Consider the following 12,399-nt stretch of genomic DNA (forward strand, 5'->3'; position numbering starts at 1 on the left):
ACATAAATAAGATAGGCAGTCAACTATATATATATATATATATATATATATATATATGATATATATATATATATATATATATATATATATATAATATGTATATATATATGTATGTATATATATGCAGACAACTATATAGTTGAAAGTAAACTTATATTGAAGGAAAATGAATAAAAATTAATAGGCAGAATAACATACAATTAAACAATGATAGTTATTCAATGCACTTAAATATCAGCACAAAAATGAACTGAGACTAATAACAAATAAGAAATATGCAAGATATAATTTCTTCTGAATTACGTCTGAAATGAAGTTGTTCTATGAAATTGAATAAAAGATTAAGTCATCAACTTCACTGTTTGCTTTGTTTGTTGTTTAGTGAGTGACTCTCTCTCTCTCTCTCTCTCTCTCTCTCTCTCTCTCTCTCTCTCTCTCTCTCTCTCTCTATTACCTTTATCTCGTACAGTGCTCTCATTTATCTATCTTTCCTTCTGTCTAACTTTTTTAATGCTTGTCAAGACATTGGGCGTGTTACGTCAGGCACGAATCGACCAGAAATGATTTGGTCCATTCGCAGACGGGGTCGTTAACAGTAGTAGTAGTAGTAGTAGTAGTAGTAGCGCTGAAATAGAAGGCAATGGAGGTGTGTAACTAATTATTGAAAATGTGTTGGTAGTAATGATTGTCTTTTGCGAATTATTTGTGGCGGTCTTACCCCTTAAACGCCGAATGGACGTATTAAACGTCGAGTCAAAATCTCCCCGATTTCCGAATGGACGTACCATACGTTGGCTCAAAAAAGTTTTTTTAAAGATTCGCGGAAAAATACTTATAGGCCTACCAGCCAAAAACAAATTTTGAATCACGCGCCTTGGGGATGCTGGGAGTTCATGGATCAAGGCGTTGTTTTGTTTACAATCGTTACGCAGGCGCGCAAGCGCGAACTTCTTTCTTATCGCACTAAAAAGTATCAGTGACACATCTCAAAAATTATTTCGTCACTTTGACATAATTTTTGCACCGTTTTAAATTATCCGTTACATGAAGTATTATATATGAAAATGTGCGCAATTTCATTTAAAATACATCACAAAAATACTCATGATTGTAGCTTTTATCAGTTTTGAATATTTCCATATAAATGACGATAAGTGTCAAAATTTCACCGTCGGTCAACTTTGACTCTACCGAATGGTCGAAAAAACGCAATTGTAAGCTAAAACGCTTATTTTGTAGTAATATTCAACTATTTACATTTAAATTGGAAGTCTCTAGCACAATATTTCGATTTATGGTGAATTTATGAAAAAACATTTTCCTTACATCCACGCGGTAACTCTTCCGAAAAAAAAATCATACATGCGATTGTGGTAATGTTTGCACCATTTTAAAATTAGCCGTTACATGAAAGTTTTATATATGGAAATGTGCGCAATTTCATGCACAATACAACAAAAAACAACCCATGGTTGTAGCTTTTATCAGTTTTGAAATATTTCCATATAAAAAATGATAAGTGACAAATTTTCAAACCTTCGGCTCAATTTTGACTCTACCTGAAATGGTCGAAAACCGCAATTGTAAGCTACAAAAACTTATATTTTAGTAATATTCAATCATTTACCTTAATTTTTTGTCAACGAAATTGGAAGTCTCTAGCACAATATTTCGATTTATGGTGGGGGATTTATGAACAAAAAAAATAACATTTTCCTTTACGTACGCGCGGTAACTCTTCCGAAAAAATTCATACTGTGCATAATTGTGGTAATGTTTGCACCATTTTAAAAAATTAGCCCCGTTACATAAAAAGTATATGGAAAATGGCAATCATGTCAGAAAAAAGAATAAACAACCCCGAAAATTTTACTAAAAGGTGTTAGCTCATTTTGATTTATAAATTTGCATAATACTCAATATTAGAAAAAAAAAAACCAGTCGTAAAACTTGTAGCTAAAACACCTTTTTAAATTTTCCGTAAAATATTTCAATCATTTTACTTTTCATTTGAAAAAAAACATTCGAAGTCCTAGCAAAAAAAAACAATAAATCGATTTTTTGTTAATGTTTTTTTTTTTTGAAATATTTTTGAAAAAATTTCCTTCCCTCCGCGCGCGGAATTCTCCGCCCCATAATCTCCGAATTGCGTACATCAATTCTCGGAAAATTGCTCCTTTCATATTTTAGGCATTTTCATGATTATAATGAAAATGTGCGCAATTTCATATAAATAAAAGGGCATTTTTTGAAGGGTAGCTTTTCTCATTTTCGAATATTTGCATATAAACACTAGAAAAAAAACCACGTTCGGTCAACTTTGAACTAAAAACTTATTTTTAGTAAATTTACATCATAACCTCAAATTTTGCACAATTTGAAGTCTCTAGCAAAAATTTGATTTAATTGAATATGAAAAAAACTTTCCTTCCCTCCGCGCGCGGAAAATTCTCCGCCATAAATCTTCCGAATTGCGCATCGAATCGGAAAATTTGCTCCTTTTCATATTAGGCAATTTCATAGAGTATTATATAGATGTGCGCAATTTCATGTATTTTAAAAGGGAAACAAAATATTTGAAAGGTTGGTAGCTTTTCTCTTTTCAAATATTTGCATAAATCACGATAATAACACTTCGGTCACTTTGACTCTACCGAAATGGTTCGACGCAATTGAAGGCTAAAACTCTACAGTAATTGTAAGATTCAATCTTTGTATTCATTTTAAACAAATTGGAAGTCTCTGAACAATATTTGAATTACGGTGAAAATTTTTGAAAAAAAACATTTTTTTACGTCCCGCGTTTACGAATTCGTACATCATTTTGTAGATATTTTTTCCGGTGTTGCTTTTATTGTTTTACAATGTATTATATATCAAAATTATTGCAATTTAGTGTACAATACAACGAAAGAAAAAGGAAACTCGTTAGCTTTTACCGTTTTTTGCACACCGTGATTTTAGTACAATTATGTATGTATTTTTTTTTTTTTTTTTTTCGCTACATATATCGCATTATTTACATATGATAAAGATTTTTCATTTCTGATTTGATTGCATACTAAACTTCAGGCAATGACAAAAAAAGGAGCCAAAAATGAACTCTTAATCTTCAAAACTTAAGCGCGCTGTGATTTTCTGAAAAAATTATTTTTTCCGCTTCCGCGCTCACTCAAAACCTGCTCCGGCATTCGGGGAGTTTTTTGATTTTTTAACCCGCTTCGGCGTTTTAAGGGTTAATGGGTTGACAACAAATAAAATAAGTATATTGATAAACAAAGAGATATGCAAATAAATAGATATATTTAATAAATATACTTCCTGTAGGCGGTGAATGGGACTGCAATTGCACGTGTGCAGCACAACCCTTTTGTACCTAATGTATACCCGCCGACGTACGTTGGATTAATGTGAGTACGTTGTGTGAGGAGGTTACACATACAGCATGTGTACGTGGGTGTTACTTGCTTGGCCACGCACTGCTTGTGGGGGTGTAGCATATTGTCGTGGCAATTAATGAAAGCGTCCCGTCAATCTTGCTCGATGCGTAGGTTATTTACGCATTACTTCGTAATTACGGTATGGCATTATGTTGACTTACAGCCATCGGCCTGTGACACGTATCCACTTGATCGAGCTGACAAACCACCCGTTTAGCCACGTTTCACATGCGTGGGCTTGATACGTGAATGTGTGAACTTAGCTTAAGATGATGACGAATCTACTTGTAGCCATCAGTGATGCCAATGCCGGCTATAAACTAACCATCCATGAAGGGCTTGAAGGTTGCTTCTGTTAATTGCCTTGTCATTCATAAAATATTAGTTTATGTTGACTGAAATATTTACCATCACTGTAAGTAATGAATATTTTATCTACTTACATAAAATTCATTACATTTGATTAACCAGAAAATATATTTTTCGACCTTTGAAATCAGAGGAAGAGAATAAGAAATGCTAAACATCTAAAACGGTGTTATCTTATTTTTAAGAACTTTTGATATATGCTAGAATAAACTCTCAGCTTTTCAATGGTACTACTTAAGCGATGAAAAAAAACACGGGTGAAATCAGAAAGCAATTTGTGTCAACTTCAATGCGACTAAGTCTCCAACTGTTCACCTAGGCGTAAGTGACCAAGACCTGAGGTTACACAAAAGGGTTGGTCCATCTGTAACCGAAAGGGGGTTAAAACCCGTAGAGGCGGTACACACTCCCCCCCTAAATACCGAAGAAATGAAAAAAATCGAGTCCCCCCCTGCAGGAGTTCCTCGCATGGTCAATTACTACCGATGATTCGTGCTGGACATCGCCTGCATCATGTATCCCCTGACCAAGGTGTTGAAGGGGAAACGAAGACTCTGATGTGGGAAATGCCGCAGCAGAGGGCACTTGAACAGATGAAGGCAGCCCTTGCCAGAGCCACCACCCAAGCCTACCAAGGGCCCCCCCCGGCCTCCCATAACCCAACGCCCCGTGAGCACCTTAACCACCGCGATTGCAGCAATATCACCTGTGGAAGCTTGGTACTGAGCAAAAACCAAGTGGGGGAGCCAAGTTTTCCGTCCCCTGCCCACTTGCCTTTTTTCAGCCTACAAGTTGGAAGCCCCCCCGATGAGAAAAAACCGCCCGCGTACAAGTGCATTCGAGCAGGGGAACCTTGCTGGGCCATCTACCAGGGCCATGCGAGCATTTCATAAATAACCTCCTAGACGGCAACCGAACCCCATCACCATCCAGACAGACCATAAGCCTTTGGTACATGCTTTCACGAAGGCTGGGGATGTGTGGTCGGCAAGACAGCAGTGGCACTTGGCCGCTATATTTGAATTCGGGTACACCATCAGCTATGTCCCTGGAAAGAAGAACCCTGTGTCGTTGCCCTGACAAGGATTGAAAAAAAATTCAGTCCACCTGGGCATTGAATACGAAGACCTGGCGAAGGAACAAGCTGCAGACCCTGAAACGCCAGCTTACCGCACGGTACTCATCGCACTGAAGTGGAAGGACGTGCCAGTAGGAGAGCAGGAATTGACACTTCCCTGCGAAACCAGCACAGGCTGCCTCCGCCCCCTGATACCTGCATCACGAATGAAGCATTTTTTCTACACCATCCACGGCCTCTTCCATTCATCAGGACGTACAATAATGAGCCTGATGACTGAGAAGTTCGTGTGGCATGGGATAAAAATGGATATGCGGAGGTGGGTCAGGGGCCACCAGATGCCTCCTAACAGTCATAGACCAGTCTACACGAGATGGCCAGAACCAACACCGATGGCAGAAGCATCTACAAGTGCCTGCATGGCAACCCTACTATCAAGTTAGATAAGCCGTTTTGGTTGGCCAGAAGACATCACTACAGATAGGGGCTCAGCATTCTTGTCAGAACGGTCTTCCTGGCACACCTAATGGGGGACAACCCTCCTCATCATGACACCATATAACCCCACGGCCAATGGAATGGTGGAAAGGGCCCACTGTTTGTTAAAAGCGGCACTGATGTCATGGTGTACTGCTAGGACTTCGAACAGCACCAAAAGCAAATGGTGAAGAATCTCCTGTAGAAACCATGGAGCCAAACAACCGAGTACGCCCCTCAGAAGACTAGGAGAAATAACAAAGGAATTTGTGCCCTGCCAGAAGACTTTCACAGACAGGAGACACAACTTCACACCAAAAGGCCTAGGAAGCTGCACACATCTTCCTGAGGTAGAATCCCACTGCCCACCCTTGCCCAGACCATACAGAGGCCTATACCGTGTCATCACAAGAAACTCCAAGACCTACCTAGTTGACATCCACGGGCAGGAAAACTGTGTATCCGTCGACAGATTAAAGCCAGCTTTCCTGATGGATAATGAAACCTGGGAAGATATTGGCAGACATCCAAGAATTCTTCCACAAAACAAGACCTCAAGCAAAGGAACTGATATTCTGAGATTTGGTTGAGGCCATCCCAGTGGCCGGACGAAAGACGACATCCCGGAGGCCCGCTGGATGATCCAATAGTCGAGACCACCCCACAACCTCAAATATCAAGAACTCAGGGACGGCTTCTGATACCAACAAGATATCGTGATTAACTACAAATTTCCAATTATTAATTATTAATTATGCATTATTTAATTAGTCATTATTAATCATTAATAATTATCTTGTTTGGGGGAGGGGGGGGGGAGTACTTGTCAAGACCTTCTTTACCCACTGGTCACGATCTTGTATTGTACCTCATCTAGATTGTAAAGACCTGTGTCAAGACCTTCGCTACCCACGGCTCTTCATTCCCGATCACTTCACTCAGCACATCCATGACCAGCACGAACAAAAATGGGCTTATTGCTGACCCCTGGTGTAATCCAACACTAACTTCAAAGTTTTCTGTTTCCTTAAACACCAAAACATCACTTCTAGAGAAAGCATATGATAGAATCCCAATAAGTCTGTGAATACACAATAGAGCTCCTGGTTTTCCACTAGCCTCTTTTCCTGTAGCTGTCTTACTATGAAGATGGCATCCACTGTCCCTTTTCCTCTCTTGAATCCATACTGCTGTTTCCCAATCTTTACAATCTCTCTTATTCTCTCTTTAATTCCCCTGTAGTTACCACAATCCATGACATCTCTCTTCTGCTTGTATATATATGATATGGGTGTCAAAATGACCCCATTTAACTAAAAGGAGAGAACTCCTATCTGATAGCGTGACCTACCTTTGTTGATTCCCATTGCCTGCCTTCCCTGCAGCTAGCTGAAAGTCAATAATGAAATCTTTGGCAAGTTCAAACTCGCTTTACAAAAATATAATCTTTATTTCCCAAAATAAGTAACATGAAAAATGAAATAAAATGAATTAAAGAAATCCCAAAAGATGATTAAAACACCATTACTTCTACGTAATCATATTAGATAAAATGAATTAGAGAATCCCAAGAATTATGCAAGCACCATTACGACCCTGCATAACCATATTGGAAAAGACCATCCTCACTGTCAAACGATTCTATGAGTCTTTATCAATATACATCAGATAAAAGTCTAGAGAATTCATTATTAGCTAGCAACAATTGAATCCATCCTGAAATAAAGAAACCACAATTATACACACTGAAATGCATCAACAAGTGTAGTGGATAAATGTCCTATAAATCTTTTATATGCTTCCTATTCACAGCATCTAAAATCGATGGAATATGTAAAAGTTTTCAAAGTCTTTCTTTCACTGTACCTTATCTCCATGGACCTTCAAGCACCTCTTATGGCATGGTTTCACACTCAACTTCTGTTGTATAATACCCCCCATTAATTACCACACTAGGGATTTTATTCCATTTATTTGCTCTTAACAAACATTTGCACTTATACATGCTAATGGACATATGAATGCTTGCATGCTAATAGACATACAGATGTACACACATAATGTCTTTTCTTCTGTTCCGATGTACGTGCGTTTTCCATTGCATCTGGACTCTCTTGACCACTGACGTCACAGTTATGGGAGCTTGCCGCCATTCAGGTCATTGCACATCCGTGATCTCTCTGGTGTGATCGGGTATGTTTATAAAATTTGTTTTGTGTGCGTGCCTAAGGAATTCGCTGTTTTGCACGTCTCAAACACTACATAACACTCGAGGTTGCCGGTTTTTGCCTCCAACTGCCTGTCACTCGCTATTGAGCACGTTTTGATTTATTAATTGTGTATCTTATGTATCTAGTGTTCCTATTACATATATGGCATTAGACTCCCTTCCAATCCCTTGGCATTTCTTCCTCTTCACATATAGCTTTTAAAAAATCCAGCATCCATTTCTCCCACTTTGTACCTAGTAATTTGAGCATTTCAATTTGGAACTCTGATGGACCTGGTGATTTACCATTCTTCATTTTCCTTAATGGTCTCTTCAATTCTATATCTCGTATCTCCCTCACTGGTCCCTCCACCATATTTTCTTAATTTTTTCTCCTTATACAATATATTTCCATCACTATCCTTGATGACACCTAATCTACCCACATCCTGTCTCTGCCTTTTCCTCCAGTTTGAAATCTTATAGATAACCCTTTCTCCTTCTGTTGTTCCTAGTCTTTCATCAAACTGCTCTGCCGCCCTTCCCATAGCCATGTCTTCATGATGATGATCAGGGAATAGACCGCAGAAAAAGGAGGGCGTGATAGACTGTTTACTGGCCTAAAATTGACAGATATTGAGAATATGGTTTCTTCTTGTATCAAATGCTGTCCTCTTCTACCAAATCAAAGGAATGAACCTCTAATGGCCAAGAAGAATGATCTACCATGTAAGAGTTTTTGAATCCGTATCTGCGGATTATTTTCATGTCATGGGTCATACTTATCTTGTTTATATTGACAGGTTGTCTGGATGGCCTTGTGTATCTTCGTGTCAGGGTATAGCTTCTGCAGCCAATCTAATATGGTCACTGTGGGCTATATTTTCAGATACTGGTGTTCCTGTTTTGTTGAAAACTGATGGAGGACCACAGTTTGCTTCATCAGCTTTGAGACTTTTGTTTTATCTCGCTGGGGAGTAGAACATTGCATTACTTCGCCATATAAGCCGAAGGCAAATGGACATGCAGAAGCATCAGTGAAAATTATCAAGAAGCTGATTATGACTACTGCTAAGAATGGGATCCTGGATGTGGATGAATTTGCCCGTGGAATGTTGGAGCTTAAGAATACACCTTGTGCTGATGGCAGATCAACCAGCTCAAGTTTTATTTGGTCATCCCCTCAGGTCTTTTATTCCAACACATCGTCACTCATTTGCTAAAAAGTGGCAAAAAAAAAAAAAGCAGAGGAATGTGATGTTAAAGCAGAGCATTTGCGAAGTCAGGTGAAGCAACGATATGACAATACTGCCAGACCCCTTTCTCATTTGAAAATGGGTTGTCATGTTGATGTCCAAGATCACACCAAAGGACTTTGGAATTGCCCAGGTGTTGTTGTGGGCATTGGATCCAGGCGAGATTATCTCGTAAAGATGGGCAGTGGGTGCATTTTGTGGAGAAACAGAAAGTTCCTGATACCACATCAACCTTTTCTACCAATATATGGATCTAGCCTTGATGCAACTAATAGATCAAACAACTGTCATGCTAAAAAAATAAGAAAAAAGAAACTTTTTACTGTTATTTTTTGGACTCCAGCCACCTCCATCATTAAAATTTATATTTTCTTGGGTAAAACACAAAAACAAAAAAAACTTCTCTCAATGCATAACCTTCGCAAATTCTTAAACACAGAGAAAAAAAAAAATACTCAAATTACAGTAAGTCGGGAATTTTTTCTCAAGTTCAATGTTGATGTTCACAGTGTCACGCTAGCTAGCTCTTGTTGAGTTCGTATGTTTGTTTCCACTCCTGATAATGCGCATTGTGACAATTTTTGCCCACATGCGCAATGACTTCACCCACTAGGCAAGATTATCCAATCTGAATACAGTACCTGCAGTAAAAGCATTACTATTGGCAATTGAATTTTGGTGGACTTCAGCTGATATGTTTCAGGATGACAACCTTTTTACGCATGCTTTCCCTTCAAGCGTTTCTTATCTCTGCTGACCTAGCCGAGTTTCCTTTCGAATCAGCCAATCAGAATTCAGATTGATTTTATCCAGTAGTTTTCTTCCTTTTTTCCATGGATGTCTTTGAAAAAGGCAGTTCAAATTCAAATTGAAATCTTTATTTGTTGGAATCCTTATTGGAAAATGTGACCATTCAAAATCAGTTTAGTCATGGCTGGCTCTTGTGGAGTTTGCAACGTAATTGAGTACAAGGCTATCAGCCGATTTTTTTAAGAATAGTGCAGAAGTTCTACAATTTTTGAGGGATCATGGCATCCTTCCTAAGGAAATAAAGTGTACAAAGTGTGGAAAACAGTGTGTTTTACATGCAGATAGACATTACTGGCAATGTAACGCCAAAATCCTGGAGGCCTAAAACCAAAAAGCGTGTCGCATGCAACTTTTCAGTAAGCGACACTATAAGGGGTAATTTCTAGGTAAGTGCCATATCCAACCTTGGAAAGTGGTACTTTTTGTAAATGCATGGTTGAGGAAGCGGTTTACTCACGATCAGATTTTCCAAAATTTGAATCTCAAGGCTGAAACGACCATCAATTGGAGGAGTTTCTGCTCTGAAGTGACAGAACATTGTGTGGAAAATCAGCCGCCAATTGGAGGTCAAGGCGTTTTCGTTGAGATGGACAGTCAATATTTTGGAAAATCCATATATGGACGAGGCAGAGATGTTCGTGGAGCGTGGCGTGGGTCTTTGGTGGGATAGAAAGAGTTTCTAAGAAGTTTTTTATATGCCTCTTATTGAAAATCCGCATAGCGATGCTGCTACCCTTATCCCACTTATTCTTAAGTATATAAGGCCGGTAAGCATTATAGTTAGTGACGAGTGGGCGTCATGCAGGAAACTTGGTGAACTCTGGTATTGGCACCTGACCATAAACCATTGCGAGGCTTTTGTTGATCCAAACGATCCATAAATTCACATGCAGTATATTGAGCGCCTGTGGAGGGGCATTAAGTCCTATGTCCTTAGGTCCGGTGCTTGAAAAGAATATTACCGGCAGTACCTCTCCCACTATGTGTTTATTAGGTCAGTAGCGGAACATCAACAGCTCCCATGTCTTCTTTGTCACTGCTGGTAAACTATCCTCCCTTGGATCATACCTCCCAGCCCAGACCCAGGGAGGCTTCCACTTCCTCAACCGACGTTCACCCAGGTGCTGTTGCTACCTTGCATCTGGAAACAGACTCCGACTAGTAAGGTAAGAAAAAAAAAAAAAACACCTGGGTACAGAGGCAAAGCCTCCTATCAGGGAGCACGGCCAACTATGGGGGTATGGGGGCAAAGCCCATGGTCAGGTACCCCCGGTCAGGTAGCACAACCAACTATGGGGTACGGCCAGCTAGGTTAGGTTATGGTATGTTAGGTTAGTTTGGTTCCTTTTATGATAGATTTCCTTAGTGAATCCCTTCCAAAATATATGGATCTCTAATAACTTAGTCCGTGCAGTTATTGCTTAGAACAAATACCGCCATCCCACCCTCGTCCAAAGCTAATACGGCAAAATTATAACCATTAAATATCCCTAGATCACGTTATTTTGGTATTTTTAGGTTATATTTATGCCTTGTTATCATTACCATTTGTGCATGGAAAACCATTTTTTCTGGTAGTTTTAATGTTGTATAGTTGGGTTCTGCCCGTTATTATCTTCCACAAATCACTCGTTTTCTGTTATTTCCTCCCGTGCTTTGCCCGTTTTCTGTTTTCCCCGCTCACAACCATGGTTCCCAAATTGCGAGGCAGCCCCTTTGTTGTGATTTGTAAGGCAGTGGTAACGGGAAAACTATACAATTGCGGAAGATAATAGCATCACTACACAACTAAACAACAAGAAAATTGCCAGAAAAATGGTTTTCCATGCAAAAACGGCTGGCCGGAGTCTTCCGTAAAATTGCCCTTTTGACTTAGTGAATATTAGCATGCCCAGCGTCTAAAAGTTGGTTGGATAGTTTAAGCACCAAAACCTTGAGTAAATTTGAAGTCTTGCAGCTTGACGTGACTGAAGATAAATTCCTGTCCTCACTGCTTGAGGAATTATGATTATGAATGGTTAGAACTTATCTAAAGAGTTAAATTAGAATTATATGCAGCAGTTAGAAAAGGGAAGGTTTGAGAATCTTAATTCCTTTTCTTTACATTACATACCAAGGTTCTAAGAACTCTCGTTAATAATCAGGATTTGTTAGAAACAAAGATATATCGCCGGGATTAGGATTAATGGGACAAATAGTTTTCACGAAATTTGAATATTATCCTCTTCAAAACTTGTAATCAATGAATGGTATTTTGGAAGGGAACGATCATCATTGTTATTCTTTAAAGTACTATTATTAAAATCCTAGATTCATGTTCATTGCAAGTCCTTTTTCTAAATTTTCATGTTATTCATTCATATGAAACATGAAACAGCCGTACAGCCTGAACAACGTCGTTATCATATATGTTGAATTTTGAAGTTCCTCTTGTTAGCCATCTTTTTTTCTTTCAAGGTGACCCATGTTCTTTTGTTATGTGTTACAATATCAATCAGAATCCTTCTATACACCGGACTAATAATGCTTTGGCCCTGTCATTTTTCCTGTCACTAGTGTAGCGTTTAAATCTAAAGATGAACCGTTATTCCTCATACCGATTACTTTGGAACCTTTCCCTCATCCAAACACTTTAGTCAGTCATGCGATAACAGTTTAATCCTTGGACGCTGCGGTATCTAACTAATACTTTTAATAGTTTCTCCTGCGATTCCATTCTTCAGGTCTATGATTGTCCTTTTTACTAATTTGGCAATCGTC

General features: G+C 38.9%; 1 long non-coding RNA gene across 1 annotated transcript in view; it reads left to right on the top strand.

Annotated features, from left to right (window-relative positions):
• The window catches only part of LOC135220291 (uncharacterized), a 498,885-nt gene that overhangs the window by 184,986 nt on the left and 301,500 nt on the right, over positions 1-12,399 (top strand). The window lies entirely within an intron of this gene.

Source organism: Macrobrachium nipponense, chromosome 1 (assembly GCF_015104395.2).
Source record: "Macrobrachium nipponense isolate FS-2020 chromosome 1, ASM1510439v2, whole genome shotgun sequence".
Taxonomy (NCBI): domain Eukaryota; kingdom Metazoa; phylum Arthropoda; class Malacostraca; order Decapoda; family Palaemonidae; genus Macrobrachium; species Macrobrachium nipponense.